Below are 13,640 nucleotides of genomic sequence, written 5' to 3' on the forward strand. Positions count from 1 at the left end.
GTATCTCCAAAAACCGCCAATCTTGTTACCACCTGTGGAAGGAAGACCTCTGATAATGTACCTAACTGTGTTAGAAGATTCAATGGGGTGTGTACTGGGGCAACATGACGAGTCCGGCCGAAAGGAGCATGCAATCTACTATCTTAGCAAAAAGTTTACCGATTGTGAAACAAGATACTCACTACTCGAAAAAACTTGCTGTGCCTTAGCATGGGCGGCTCGCCGACTAAGACAGTATATGCTAAATCACACCACTTTCCTAATCTCCAAAATGGATCCTATCAAGTACGTGTTCGAAAAACCTGCTCTCTCTGGAAGAATAGCAAGATGGAAAATGATCTTAACAGAATATGACATTCAATACACTTCACAAAAAGCAATCAAAGGAAGTGTGGTAGCTGATCATCTGGCTCATAAAGCAGTGGATGATTATCAAGCATTGAACTTTGACTTCCCAGACGAAGACATTATGCTAGTCAATGACTACAAACAACCAGGACCGGAAGAAGGACCCGAGCCAGGATCCCGATGGACTATGGTTTTTGACGGAGCTTCTAACGCACTTGGCAATGGCATCGGAGCTGTGATCATTTCTCCTGCAGGAGGTTATACACCATTCACTGCCAGATTATATCAACTGCACTAACAATATAGCCGACTACGAAGCATGTATTCTGGGTCTCAAAGCTGCAATCGATTTAAGAATCAAGTTCCCGGAGGTCTACGGAGACCCGACCTTGGTAATTTACCAAGTCAAAGAGGAATGGGACACGAAGCACCCGAATCTAATTCCTTACAAAGAATATGTGCTGAGTCTGATTCCTTATTTCGAAGAAATCACTTTTGAACACATCCCGCGCGAGGAAAATCAACTAGCTGATGCCTTAGCTACCATGTCATCCATGTTCAAAGTCAGGTGGGACAATGAGGCGCCGATGATCACCATTTACAGACAAGATGAACCATCCTATTGCAATGAGATCGATGCCAAAGGAACGGAAGAAAAACCATGGTTCCATGAAGTAAAAAGATATCTCGAAGCTCAGGAGTACCCTGAAGGTGCGTCCATTAACGACAGAAAGTTTCTAAGAAGGTTTGCTGCCAAATTCTTTCTAAGTAATGGGACCCTATACAAACGCAACCATGACTCGACTTTACTTCGTTGTGTAAACAAGAAGGAAGCAGAACAGATTATGGAAGACATACACGATGGTGCCTTCGGTACTCACTCAAGTGGATATACAATGGCTAAAAAGATCCTTAGAGCAGGTTATTACTGGTCTACCATGGAGACAGACTGCCATCATCACTCCAGAACCTGTCACAAATGCCAGATATATGCCGACAAAGTGCATGTACCTCCAGTCCCGTTAAATGTCCTGACGTCTCCTTGGCCTTTTGCAATGTGGGGTATTGATATGATTGGAGAAATCAAGCCTACTGCCTCCAACGGACATCGTTTTATCCTGGTCGCTATCGACTACTTCACAAAATGGGTAGAAGCAGCTTCATTTGCTTCTGTCACTAAGAATGTTGTGGCCCGGTTTATCAAGCACAATCTCATTTGTTGGTATGGCATCCCTGAAAGGATCATCACAGACAATGGCACAAATCTAAACAACAGAATGATTACTGAACTTTGCACACAGTTCAAGATCAAACATCATAATTCTTCTCCATATCGACCAAAGATGAATGGCACAGTGGAAGCTGCCAATAAAAACATCAAGAAAATCATACAAAAGATGACAGTAACCTACAAAGACTGGCATGAGATGTTACCTTTTGCTCTTCATGGTTATCGCACATCTGCGCGTACTTCAACAGGGGCAACTCCATTCTCCTTAGTCTATGGTACGGAGGCAGTTCTTCCAATTGAAATTCAGTTTCCTTCCCTAAGGATTATGAAAGAAGCCGATCTAGACGACGACGATTGGATTCAGACCCGGTTGGACCAGATAAACTTGATTGATGAGAAAAGGCTCGCAGCTATTTGTCATGGTCAGTTGTACCAAAAGCGTATGATCAAAGCCTTCAACAAGAAAGTCAAAAGTCAAGCATACCAAACTGGTGGCTTGGTTGTCAAACGCATCATCTTACCACAAGGTGATCCCAGGGGCAAGTGGACTCCCACTTATGAGGGACCATTCGTAATCAAGAAAATATTCTCCGGCGGTGCCATGTTGCTTACTACCATGGATGGCGAGGATTTCCCACACCCTGTGAATTCGGACATAGTCAAAAAGTACTTCGCTTAAAGAAAAGCTCGCTAAGTTGAAAACCTGAAAGGGCAACTTAGGCAAAAAAAAAATGAGCGTCTCGGTGGATTGAAAACCCGAAAGGGCGATCCAGGCAAAAATTAGAGACTAAATAAATACTATCCCGGTAGGCTGAAAACCTGAAAAGGCAGCCTAGGCAAAAGTTAGGGAATAAAGCGTACAACTATGTTCTGTATAGCTGCCTATTCACCTTTAAGATTCAACACATCAAAGACACCGATCAGTCCAATTACTTTCTTCCAACAAGTGAGGGATGAGATGCTCGAAGACAGATTGGCAATAGCAGAATTGAAACTTGACTGGATTGTTTTCACATAGCTATTTTCTTTATAAACTCTTTTCAAAACTTTATGACAATTTCCTACTACTAGGATTTTTGTTTCCTTATACTAATCAGCCTATCATGGCTCTTTTTCAAAAAATCAATGCATCTTATGCTCAAAATCAACATTTTCACTTTTTTCTGTTTTGAATACGTAAACGTCCCAATGATAATTTTGAATGAACATGTGCATTTGAATATGATTGATGTTTACCAGGAAAAACAGGAATAGCATTCAAGTAATGTCCCAATCATTTGGACATCATCCCGAAACCAGTATCAGAAGAAAAATCTCCAACGGAGATGCATTTCTCAGCAAATTTCTCAATAAGATTTTTCTCTCCAACAAAGTGATTCGAGAAATCTTATTCCCCAGCAAGGCTGTTCCAGATTGTTATCCCCAGAAGGTGTGGTCTCCACACCAGGACTTGGTCAAATAGTGCATCGGAGGATTATGCATCTTCCTCATTCCCACTTTAAAGGGCATCAAAATCAGAACTTTCCAATTACCGTTCATCCCCGAACGGTAGTCAAAGATCCTTCAACAGAGTACCATGGTTCTCAAAAAAGGTTCCCAGCCGAGGGTACTCAAACAAGACGACAAAAGATCATCAACAATCACAATACCTTCATCTCCAGATGACTGACTAAGCTGGGATTTATTTTCCCAACCATACATCATACATTATACATCATACATCATACATCATACATCATACATCATACGTCATACACATATTCATACACAACATATAGTATTTCATGACAAACGCATACATAACATGCATATTTCTCCTTTAGTTAGAGAATCTCATGCATTACATACATCATGCCATTGCATATCACTAACTTGATTTTTTAGGCAGACGGATGTCTTCAACAAAGATGTTCTCAATCACATACAGTGTTCCCCTTGAACTCTATTCAAATAAGCAGTCCTCTCAGATATAATAAAGCTAAGGATTCATTCTGAAGAGATCTCTCCTTTCAAATTACTTATCAACTCAAAAAACAAGCAACGCAGATCTAAAGCTGATACCTCAGACGGTTCCAGAACGATCTACCAACAAAGATCTAAAGCTGATACCTCAGACGGTTCCAGAAGGATCTACCAACAAAGATCTAAAGCTGATACCTCAGACGGTTCCAGAACGATCTACCATCGAAGATCTAAAGCTGATACCTCAGACGATTCCAGAACGATCTACCATCGAAGATCTAAAGCTGATACCTCAGACGGCTCCAGAACGATCTACCATCGAAGATCTAAAGCTGATACCTCAGACGGTTCCACAACGATCAACTTTCAAAATCTAAAGCGAAAAAACTTTGGACAGTTCCATAACGATCATCCTCCTAGACTTAAAGCGGTAACCTTGGACGGTTCCGGAACAGTCAACGCAGAGGTTTTCAAATCCTTCATCAAGATATAATCAATGGATTCATTCTGGTGAACAAACCATCAAATACATTTGCCAGATGGCATCTGGAAAGCCCATCTCAGGTAATGTCTCAATCTGCCAACAACATTTCTCAGACAACGTTCAAAGACAAACTTCCAACATCTCTTCCGATCAAGGTAAGTGCAAATTTTCAGGGCATCTAAAAATATTCAATCATCTTCCACCTTCAGATTTCAGACAATCTCTTCAGGTTTAAGAATATTGAATAGGGGCAACTGTTATACCCCAAAATTTGCCCGAATCTTTTTTCAAGAAAACTTCAATCTAAAAATTAGGAGTTTCATATAATCATGGATTTTTATTTCATAAATATCCTGACATATGAAATACTTAGTTTTTAGAATTTTTTATACAGTATTTTGGCTCGCTGTTGAATTTATTCTTACGCAAACGCCAGTTACTATTTATTACTTCACACACGATATTTATTTGATATTTATTTACAGATAAATAGTACTGACACCATTGGTACAGAGTTAAATCTTTTGCAGGCGCAGAGTCCGGGATTCAGACTGTACTGGTAACAAGTAAATTATTACTAGTTTTTTTGTTTCCCACTAACTTTTGTACTATATTCCATTATTTTCAAAATCTCTTTTCAAATCTCTTTTTCAAAAATCAAATCTTAACTTTATTCTACACATCTCTCTTTTTCCAACACTATCATACACTTTCTTTCAAATCTTACTTCCACTCAAATCTTCCTTTTGTACGGAATCACTTCATTCCCCAACGTCTCTATCCTTCTTTTCATTCTATAAATACCTCTCATTTTTTTCATAAAATATCACATCAAATTCTAACTCATCTCTCAAATTTCTACTTCATATCCATTCTCTTTTCCTCCCCGGCAAAATGGCGAAGCGGATGGAAACATGTTTTCTTATGGTCATCACCATTGCTACGGTGATCATGTCCTTCTTCTGTCTGCATAGTCCTGAAAAATGTGGACCTGCGATGGTTACACTCCCGATCATCTATTTTCTGTTGGTCATAGCATGGGTTATTAATCGTCATTCTTAAAGTTTGTCGTATCTATTATTTTCTTAAATGTACCGTTTACTCGTCGTACCGTTCATTATAGTATGTAATGTTTGTACTGTCAGTATTAAATGTTGTACTATTTGTCATACTATTGCTTAATTATTCAGATAATAATTTGTGTGTTTTCTACCAGTTAAATATTTATTTTTCTGTGCATTAAATGATTTTCAGGGTTATCAGTAATTTTGCTCGCGTACAGTAAATATTAGTTATTTATTATGTCTGTGTTTTTAACAAGTCATGTAAATAAACTTTCATCTTTCACATAAAACAAAAACAACAAAAAGAAAATTAACTTCGACTGTTGATTTTTCACTCTAACTGCTTCATTAATGCCTGAACAGTCAGTTGGCAGTCAAACCGCTGACAGTGCAATTCTCCGTGTTTTGTACCATCAATCAAATCAAACTTTTACAATTTAAAATTACAAGGTTTTTGTTCTATAAGTCTTCTGAATATCACATGATTAGCAGAGACTCAGCACTGCACAAAAATCAGGTACGCTTAACTGTCTCCTACACAAATAGTCCCTAATTAGGGTTTATTGTTTTTTTCAGGAGAAACAAGTTTTTGAGACCTCAAATGGATTTCATGGACCTCCATATATCTCAAAGTACCACCATACAAATTTTCAAACTTCAATTCACTCAGACGCACAGTCAGCAGCTCAAACAGTCAACAGACGACCCGTTTGACCAAAAAAGTCAACAGACAGTCAAAAATGAATTTTTTTGTCAACATCCATATTTTGTCAAAGGATTCATCATTTGATCATTGGATGATCATAATTCATCAAGGAAAGATCAAAAATCAACAAAACCCTAAGATTCAAAATTAGGGTTTTCTCCTAAAAAGTCAACTGAACTTTGACTGGTCATAACTCTCTCATCCTTCATCCAAAAAATTCAAACCAAACCTTATTTTGAAGGAAATTCAATTATCTTTCAAATGCAATTGGTCCCATGGCCATTTGATTCACCATTTGAAAAATATGAATCAAGACATTACAGGTCATTTTCAAAGTCCACAAAAAGACACTTTTTTCAAAAGGACACACAAGGAGCATCAAAAATCATTTTGACATGAGACCAATGACATTGGTTAGAGGACTCTTTGAGGTTTCCAAAAAGTGCAATATCTCCTTCATATGACAAAAATTGAGGGATTTACACCTTGTTGAAGTTGGCTAAATTTTGGGAAAATGCATGAAACCAACATTGATCAAAAATGTATTTTTTCCAAATGGGGCCTAATTTCCATAATCCAAACATGTCTACCATGATGTAGAGGGCCTCCCACGACCAAGACAAAGCCCACATCATTTTTATTCATTTTTGGTATAATTTTATCCCATTTAAGATTAAATTGAAAATGGAAAATGGAAGGATAATGCATAGCTTAATTTCTAAGCATGACTCATCAAGGAATCAATCAAAAACTCTGCCCCAAGCCAAGTACAGCAGAAGGAGAGTGGAAAGTCAAGCCATGGTAGCTTAAATGCAAAGCCACATGTGTTGAAAAAGTCAAGAATTCAACAAAAGCACTTAATGCTTTCTAGCTTAGTTCTTAAGCACTTCAATGCTTATATAAGAGCTATAACACTTCAGTAGAAAAGGGAGACAAGTTCAGAACCTAAGCATAGCTTGTAACATACTTGTATCAACTTGTTTTTTTCAAAGAAATTTAAAATTCGAATTTTACATTCTAGCTTGTTTCAATTCAAACCAAACACTTAAACACAATCCTCAAGTATCATTGAACATAACCAGATCAGTTGCAAGCCTTGGAACATCCATATACGACCACAAGACCTCACGGTTTGCTCGAAATAAAACTCACCAAAATCTCATAACACATGCATATTTAACAAGATGTAAACTCATATTTAAGTTTAGTTTGAGGTCCTAATCATTTCTGGAAACTTAATTGAAGTTTGAACACCTATACGAGGAACCACCATTTTAGGGTTCTTACTTTCAAATTTAGGGCTTTACAATTCATGCAAAATTACAAGTTCTAAATAGTACCATTAAACTCGCGTGAACAAGACGAACTAAATGATGGCATCGCGCCAAATTTATATTGTTGTTTGCTTGTATTCGCTATTTCCAACAGGTGTAAAAGGTTAGAGTTTTTTACACCACCTGCAAATGAAAGGTGTAAAAGCCCCATCCTGAGGAAGAAGATGATGCGTGGCGTCCTCTGATTGGCTAGAGGGCGCGCGCGTGTTTTTAAACTAACCTTGGATTCAGTGTTTTGCAGGTACGTCACGTGGTATGGTCCCTCATGCTGGTAACCATCAGATCCGTCCACTCGTCAATCCAACGCATCAGAATGAATCCCCATACCATGGACTTTATTTAGTTACCACATCTGATTATCATCTTTATATTTTCTATTTTATTTTAATTTCTTCATAAAATTAATTAAAAATAGTTTTAAATATCCAAAAAATACACAAAAAATATTTTTAGGCTTCTAAAATAATATTTTATTTTCTGATATAAAAATATTTTATTTTTCTTTATAATTTAAATATTTTGTATAATTAATTAGATAATATGCATATATTTACCTTTTAATTATTTTAACCAATCAAAAAAATCATAAAAAATTTGTTCTTTATATTAAATATTGTTTATATATTATAAACTAATTTTGTACATATTTAGGATAATTTTCTCTTTAATTTTAATTATTTGTATAATTATGTATTAATTAACTTAATGATTTCAAAATCAATTTCAAAAAATTCCAAAAAAATTAGTTTTGTTTTAAAATTAATTAACAAGCATTTTGAACATATTTTAAACTTAATTTTTAGGTTTAAATTTTATTTCCATCTTTTCCTCATTTTAATTAATTTAATCATGCAATAATTTTAATTAAAATCAATCATCAAAAAAATCCAAAAATACTTCTTTTATTTTCTTGCAATTTAAATTCCTAGATAAATGTATAGGTTGTCAAATCCATGTAAATAGCGTAGTTTACATTTCCTGCACAATCGATGTAATAGCGTAGATTTACTTTCCGCATTTTACATTTCCGCATTTTAAATTCCAGCACATATAAAACTGCATGTATGTCAAAGATAAAATTGAACCGTTAGATCACTAAACTTCAAAGATAAAATATCTGAATCTAAACACAGTCACACTTGCACCTCTTAAGGTAATCCCTTTTCTCATTCTTTTCAAAATCAATCAAAATCAAATTCTACTGTTTCGAGTACAAAATCGAACTTTTGTTTATGTCCGGTGAAAGGATAGATTTTTAAAGGAAATAGGATTGAGACCTTATAACTCAGGATAGACCTCCTAATTTGCTTGCTCAAATCAAAACAAACAAATCTCTCATATATCATTGTTTTTCAAAACAAAACTTTCAAAAAAGACAATACTTTGTATATATCCAAACAAGGATCATTACGAAGTTAACGTTCTTTTTTTCAAAACATCTTTTGAAAGATAAAAACACTTTGTATACATCTGCACAAGGATCATTACAAAGTCAATTTACAAAGGTATTTGAAACCACATACGAGCATTTCAAGACAATAGAAAAGTAATTGAAAACAAGTGAGCTAAGCAAATTAAAGAGCCCATGGATAACCATGGATACAAAGGGTGCTAACACCTTCCCTTTGTATAACCTACCCCTTACCCAGAATTTCTTAAAGGTCTTTTTTCTGTTTCTTTTATAAACCTTTCCTTAATTGGATAAAATAAAAGGTCGGTGGCGACTCTCTGATTTTCAAAAATACAAAAGCAGAAACAAAAAAGAGTCAGTTCGCGTATCTCTCCACGAGAGGTATGGCAAAAAACCGGGCGCGACAGGATGCAACTCAACAGATGCAGAACTTTGTGAATGGCCTTTAGATGAAGACTAAGCAACTCAATGACACAGATGCCGGTGGCTCATCTAATTTTACAACAGCCACTGGTATCAAGAAGATCATTGAAGCCATTGCTGCGAATGAGCATTTGGAATTATATGACCGTAGTGTAAGCCAGCCGGAAGGGATGATTGATTTAAAGTTGGCTAATCAAGTTGTGAAAATGGAAGAACAAATTGCAGCTGAAGTCAAGAGAAGACTCAAGAAGATGACTGTTGAGACTTAAACTGTGGCTCAAGTTCAACCGGCTCAAACGGTCAGTTGTGAGATTTGTAATGGCCCTCACCAAACCGTGTATTGTTTTGCAACTCCTCAACAAATTGAAGAGATCAAGTTCTTGAAGCAGAACAATCCTTATTCTAACACCTATAATCAGGGATGGAAGAATCATCCAAACTTCTCATGGAAAGATCAACAACAAGTTCCTCAGAAGGCAGAATGGGAAGTAGCTATTGAGAGATTGGTCGGACAATGTTCTCAGTTTCAAGAGGAGACAAGAAATAACCATAGGAACACAACAGCTTCAATCAAAAATTTGGAAGTTCAAGTGGGTCAGATAGCACAGCATCTCACTCTACAGGCACAAGGCACTCTTCCAAGCTCAACTGTGGCAAATCCAAAAAACCAAGAGAAAATTAATGTTGTCTCAACAAGAAGTCAGAAAGCGCCAGAGCTTGAAGAAGAAGAGGAAATAAATGACAATTTAGTCATAGAGGTAGATCTAGAAGTGAGAGAAAATACGAAAGAACCCGAAGTAGTGGTACCACCGGTTAAGCCACTTGAAGAGAAAAATAAGAAAGAAACTAAACCGGCGATCAAGCTACCTTTCCCCTCCAGAGTGACAAAGAAAGATTCAAAAGAGAAAGACTTTGAGAAGTTTATTGCAATGTTCAAAAAGTTAGAGATCAACTTACCTTTCTTTGAAGCACTTGAAAATGTGCCTGCATACAAGAAATTCATGAAGGAGGTAATTTCAAAAAAAAGGTTAGTGGGAGATGAAACAGAAATTGTGACTGAAAAGTGTGGTAGAGTCTCGCCAGCAAGGAAGATCCCCATTAAGAAGAAAGACCCTGGAGTGGTGGCAATACCGTGCACCATCAATGACAGAGTGTTCAAGAAGGTGTTAATTGATTCTGGTTCTAGTGTGAGTTTGATGCCATTGTCCATCTACAAAAAGCTGGAGATTGGAAAAATAAGCGAGAGTGAAACAAAGTTGAAATTCGCTGATCACACTGTTAAGAAGTCATATGGGATAGCCGAAGATGTAATGGTAGAGATTGACAAGTTTGTCTACCTAGTTGATTTCCACATCATGGACATTCCTGAGGATGAAGAAACTCCAATCCTTCTTGGGCGACCATTTCTGCTTACTAGTCGCTGCAATTTGGATATTGAAAAAGGGGAACTCGTAGTTAAATCATTTGATGAGGAGGTAACACTGAAGGTGTTAGAAGTCAAAAAACAAGCTGCTGGTGGGAATAATCAATCTAAAGTTGGTATGATCAGAAGTCAGGGAGCCAACAAAAGTCCACATCATCCCGAAAAAGTTTCAAGTATCATCTCTAAGGTGGCCTCAGATCTTACACCTATAAAATTTCCTGCAGTAATTCAAGAAATCAAGAAAAAGAAAACAGTGGAAAGTAAAGGTGAGACGATGAAAGTGGGTAGTAACTTGAAGAGAAAAGTGGTCCATACTTCTCTGCTTCATAAGTTTGTGGTTACGGAAGAGACAAGCAACCAAGTTTGGAGGAGGAAGTACCCTCCTTAATAAAGGGTATTGGACCGTCGAGCCATGCAACGTTAAACGAAGCGCTTCGTGGGAGGCAACCCACAGTTTTAATAATGCGGTTTACTTTTTGTTTTGTTTTCAGAAAAAAAAGGGTGGGTCTCTCCAGTGAAAGCTAGGAAGCGGCAGCTGGAGTCGCAGTACCCTCTGTGAGTTCACCCTCACTTTCTTGAATTTAAACATTGAGGTCAATGTTTGGTTCAAGTGTGGGGGGGTTTTATTGCTTTCAGTTTTTAGTTTCAGTTATTCTTGTTTGTTTTAGTTATTTTTGTTTAATGTTGACCTTCCAGTGTTATAGATTGATGTGCTTTATTGGATGATTGATGGAGTAGTAAGGAAAGGATGAACGAGACAACCCAATCTTGCACCAAAAGGCATCCCTGAAAGTTGATACAACCGAAAGAAGTAGTTGGACGCAACTTGATGACACCGGACTGAGATTGAAAGCTGGTACATACGAACCGGAAAAGAAGCGACATTACACAATAAGCACTCGGGATCCTGTAAGCTATGCCCAACATGGTGAGATCATAAAAAGCCAGAAATTTATCTTCATGAGAGAGTAGTCAGGTATGACTTTATCACTTTCAATTTGCGTAAGTTCTACTCATATGACACTGCATGATAACACACACTGAGGCACGTTTTTTTGTTTCCCCTTGAGCCTTTCTAGCCGTCCCTTATTTATGTTTATCCATTGCAAACCCCTTTGAGCCTGTATCCCTTGTTTGTTTTTTTTTAAACCGCAGATATTACCCCTTGGCCAAAAAGAAAAAATATTCCCTCTTGTTAGACGCTGGCCTGAGGATCTAGAGGGGGGGGGGGTGAATAGATCTCACAGAGTTTTTCGGAATTATTTCGAACTAAAGCGAAAGCGGTTCTGAATCGACTTGCGTCTATTCCGGACCGTTATTGTAAGGGTCGTATATGTGACAAAACCACAAGATAATTGAGATTACTGATGAAGTGATATGTTATCGAATCAATACGTTTCACAGCTGAAATTGGGACCGTTATATATGATCGTCCTCGCTACGACTACGTCTGCCCCCAATTCCAAATTGAAATTGGGAAATCTTCCATTAATGTTGAAAGCAGTTTATACAAAGAAGAAAGCAAAGCGATAAACAATAAACCGAATTTGTCGATCCTTTGAATCTTCTTCCCCCTTAATCTTGAACCAGATCAAGGTGATCCAAGAGCTTCACTTGATCCCTTTTCTGCAGTGTCTTGAATTGCCTTGAACCCTTGTTCTTCAATCTTCACACTCAGATGGATCCTCGATGAAACCTCTTGATAAAAACCCCCAAGAAACACCTATCTTGGAGGACAAAACCCTCGGATTTTATTCACCAAAAACCCCACAAATCTTCACCTACTAGGAATCTTCAATTCCGTTCCATGGACGTTATCGAACTCGATCACTAACCCTCAACGCAAGAATGATTATGTGTAATTGTGTTGGAGATGACGAAGAACGAAGATGAGAAGCCTTTGTGTATCTTTCAGTCGTTGGTGTTGCTGAATAATTAACATGGAATGATATATATAGTTGCTGGTATGTTGGAGCAGAGAAAACACATAATTTGGGAAGTTTTCAGCAAATAGGTTGACCTACTTTAGTGCTTAGGTCGACCTAACAGAAGCAGAGTTGAAATTGTCCCAGTTAGGTTGACCTGTTAGGTTGGCCTAAAATCTGTTAGGTTGACCTGCTGAAGGTTTAGGTCGACCTAAAGTCAGTTAGGTTGACCTGTTGAAGGTTTAGGTCGACCTAAAGGCAGTTGTTTCCAGTTAGGTCGACCTGTTGAAGGTTTAGGTCGACCTAAAGTCAGTTGAAATGCATTTTTGTGACTTTTCTTCAGTTTAGGTCGACCTAGGAGTGTGGGTAGGTCGACCTAACAGTGACATGTGTAAATCCCTTCAGTTTAGGTCGACCTAGGAGTGTGGGTAGGTCGACCTAACAGTGACCTTGTCAGTTTTGCTGAGTTTGCTCTGGTTTTGAGTCGACCTAGGGCTTTGCTTGGTCGACCTAACAGATGCAATACCATTTTCTGAGTGATTTGAGCTTCATAATCTTCCATTGTCTTGAGTCATTCATTTATGCTTTTGTATTTGGTTGCTTGTGATGTTTGTCATGAATCAAAAACTCATTTGTGAGTGTATGCTTGTTCTTACAAACTCCCCCTTTTTGATGATGGCAAACATTTGATTAAATGACGAAAGCTCCCCCAGTCTTGTATGCTTAAGCTCCCCCGTACTAAGCTCCCCCGTACTAAGCTCCCCCGCACTCTCAACTCATCTCCCCCTTTGACAACATCAAAAGAAACCAGGAGAATAGTAGAAGAGAATAACAAAATAATCTAAACAAAACAATGTCTTACATAACACAATAGTAAAGAAATAGAGCATAATATCCAAACATATTTAAAGGTACAAACCAAGCTTAAGTTCAAGTAATAAAAGACATAATAACATGACAAAAATGAGATGCAATGCAATGAAATGAACTAATGCAATGCTCGCTAACATTTGCCCAAACATGTTAGATGTATGCTTATTCTACTATTTTTATGTCCAAACATGATATGTTATGAGTAATGATGAACAACATATACATGTAAATGAGATAGGTGGAGAAGCATATAAGAAGTCACTATAAACATGTTAATTGATAGCATATTATAGAATCAATGATATTTTTGGAAGTGAACAACAAACATGTTACCACTTTCTCAATTATAGGTATCTCGTCATCATTTCGTAGAATGAAGTATATTCCTCTAGTCAATGTGGAATGATACTTGATGTGATGATGAACTACCTTCATACTGAGAGAGATGTTAGCTTG

Source organism: Vicia villosa, linkage group LG6 (assembly GCF_029867415.1).
Source record: "Vicia villosa cultivar HV-30 ecotype Madison, WI linkage group LG6, Vvil1.0, whole genome shotgun sequence".
Classification (NCBI taxonomy): domain Eukaryota; kingdom Viridiplantae; phylum Streptophyta; class Magnoliopsida; order Fabales; family Fabaceae; genus Vicia; species Vicia villosa.